General features: G+C 36.5%; 1 pseudogene across 1 annotated transcript; it reads right to left on the reverse strand.

The window, feature by feature from the left end:
• Positions 1–863: 863 nt before the first annotated feature.
• LOC308436709 (olfactory receptor 12D2-like) lies at positions 864–1,866 on the reverse strand (annotated as a pseudogene). The gene has a single exon. The product of its transcript is annotated as an olfactory receptor 12D2-like (transcript).
• Between the last annotated feature and the right edge of the window lie 1,528 nt (positions 1,867–3,394).

The raw sequence follows: 3,394 nt of genomic DNA on the forward strand, positions 1-3,394 counted from the left end.
TTAATAATCTATTCAAAACATGGGCAATTCAGACATATTTTCTTACACTAAGTTTATTCTGTAATATGAAAAACAGTAGAGAATACTCCAGTAGGCTAATGAGATGGCAAAACCTTTTATCAATACCACCACTAAGCAGAGTCACTGAGAGATCATTACCACCAGAAAAGAACTCAGAAGCCCTGTTTTGTGTGGCAGCCCCAACTAGGGTATAAAGTTGGAATTATAAACACAAAACCTGCAAGAAGATGAGCTGAGCTTATTATGGTTATAAATTAAACCAATCAGAACCCGGGAATTGGGGACTACCCAAAGTGTTCCAAATTGTCAGCTGACATTGAATGTGAGTTTTTCCCCAATCGAACAAATTTGTTTCTTCAAATGTTAGGGCGATTATATTTGGGGCAATTATTGTTGCATAAAGGGGTGTTGGTAACAGGTATGTTTGGGGGAACTGTTATTGCTTAGAGAAGAAATTAGTCAATTTAGGTAAAATAAAGTCTGAAGTCAAAAGGGAAGTGTGGAGGACACGTTCCTTTTATCTGATTCCAGCTATTTGCATAATTGAATTTACATACAAAATTACATGAAAAGATAACAAGTCACTTTCATCAATGCTTATCTCCCAAAAAAATCAGACATGGAATTTTATAGGGAGTACCTGGTTTGTCCCAATTTTTTATCTTATATATAGATTGCAATTTTAAATGCAATTGAGCCACATCTTCTCATATATTCACAATCTCACCAGTTCAACTTTGTTATACATATCATAAACAATTGCAAAATAAAAAAGTTCACACTTTAGTATTCACAATTAAATGTTTGTGTTTTCATAGAATAACTTACTAGTTTTCTTCAAGTCAAACCAGTGTTCTGATTTTCCTATTCAGAGCACCCCTCACTTCCTTGTTTCTCAGAGTATAGATAAGTGGATTGAGTGCAGGGGTGACCACAGTGTACATGACAGCAATGATCCTGTCCTTTTCCAGGGAGCTCCCTGAATCAGGATTGATATAGATGAAGAGAACGGGAGCATAGAAAACAATGACAACCATGAAATGGGAGGCACAAGTGGACAGTGCTTTGTGCAGCATGCTGCAGGAACGGGTCTTGAGAAAGAGGTAGGTGATGATGTAAAAATAGGACAGAAATGTCAAAAAAAAGAGGCCAATGGCAACTGTCCCTGTGAGAGTATTGAGCAGCCACCTATTGAGTTCTGTGTTTCCACAGGCCAGCTCCAACAATGGCTTAACATCACAGAAGAAATGACGGATATGGTTGGAACCACAAAAGTTTAATCGAGATGTCAATATGGAGTGAACCAGAGCATGAAGAAAAGGAATGGCCCAGATAGAGACAGCTACTTGGATGCAGACCTGTCGATTCATGATGGAAGGGTAGTGGAGAGGTTTGCAGATGGCCACAAAGCGGTCAAATGCCATGATTGTCAGCAGCAGCGCCTCTGTGCTACCCAGGAAGTGGAAGAAATGAAGCTGAGTTATACATCCCAAGAAGGAAATTGTTTTGCTTGTGGAGAAGAAGTTCTCTAGCATCTTTGGCACTGTTACAGTGGAGAAGCAGATATCTAGACATGCCAGGTTTCCCAGGAAGAAATACATAGGTGAGTGGAGTCTTGAATCCAAGATGATAATCATCAGGATGGCTCCATTTCCAAACACATTGATAAAGTACATGGAAAGGACCGTGACAAAGAGAATAGGGTTTAATTCTTGTATGTCTGTCACCCCCAAGAGGATAAATTCAGTGACTAATGTTTGATTCAGTAACACTTAAAAAGAAAAGACAGGATAGTTTGTGGAATACTAATTTTTGTCCACCAGTCTCTCTAGGCAATAATTTCATGCCAACTTAAACACTGTTCATGAGAGTAGCTTTCAATAACACTGCAAAGCTATTGTGAATATCTTATATATTTGCCTATCAGACTATTAAATATCAAGCCAAAATTTTGTTGTATATTCCTATTCAAACATCTTTTAATTTATTATAGTTTTCATTATTAATGTCTTTTATTTTAGATGCAGAACAGAGTCCATCCTACCATTTTCTCAAGCTGTGTGTATTTACATAATAATCCAGTTTTCTTTTCATTTCATTAGCTGTCTCTAACAGGGAACAGGTTTTTAAATATCCCACCAGGAGACTCTGAAAGGGAAGAAGATTCTTGAAGGGTTTAACATCAATAAAACAGACAGGGATTAATTCTTTCGATCACAGAGTTGATAGAAAGGATAGACAACTAATCATAACATAGCAACTCCACCTGATTTTACTAAGGTGTGAGATATAGAAACAGTTTTGCACTGATTTCTTTCTTATTTGTGATTGAGCCAGATGAGGTGAGAAACATGATCATATTAATCTCAAGGAACTGACCAGATATGTGCATACATTTTCAATATTTTAGAAAATAATGAGCTTGTGTCTTCCAATAGTCTGAATCACTAAGAAATAGAACCCTAAGATGTTGACAGTCTCAAATTGTACCCCACGCTCATGACTCAGTCTCCTCTCTCAGTTCCTTGAGTGATGGGGTTATAGTTATACTACCATTCTGACCCAATAAACTTTTTGCATGATAAATTATACTTTATGACATTTCTATCCTCGTGGCTATTCTAACACTAAAGAAAACCTTTTCTAGGACCCAGAATACTTGAATAAGAAAATGTCTGCTTTGTGGTCCTAGCAGTTTCTTTCCTCAATTCACCAGAAGGAACTACAAAAGCCAATGGCATTTGTCTCTTTGAAATCTTGAGTTCTCTGTTACCTATTTAAACTCATTCTACAATTATTGAGGAAGTTTACTTAACCTCTTTTCTTGCACCACTAATGGGACCATATGAAATAGCTCTCTTGTGTCTTATCTTCCCAAAAGTCAGGCTGCCTTAAATCATCCTACTTTAAAGTTTCCTTGGTGGACCTGCTTTCATTTTAAGACTGTTTCCACTCTAACAAATTAATTCCTGTCATTCCTTCCTATCCAAAAAAAAAAAAAAAAAAAGGCTTATTTTCACCTAATAAAATGAATAATTTATTTTACTTGCATAATCAAAATTGAATTGTTTTAATGAATGGTAAAGCTCTTGAGGAATATGTTGTTTGGGAAAGGTTTCCTATTTAATTGTAAACTCAGAACTTATTTAAAAGAAAGGTGGTAACTTTAAAAATTGCCTTTGTCCTCAATATTAGAAAAGTACCTGAATTGTCTCCCTGAGATACACTGGTAGGAGCAGACATCGCTGTGAGAAGTTCTCCTGGTTCCTTTCATTTAAAGGTGTGCTGGATTCACTCTATATACATAAAAGAAGAATGAAAATCAATGTGTGGAGCACCCATGTTGCTAGAATGAACAGAGAGAACTCTCCAA

Source organism: Micromys minutus (genome assembly GCF_963924665.1).
Source record: "Micromys minutus genome assembly, chromosome: 25".
Classification (NCBI taxonomy): Eukaryota; Metazoa; Chordata; class Mammalia; order Rodentia; family Muridae; genus Micromys; species Micromys minutus.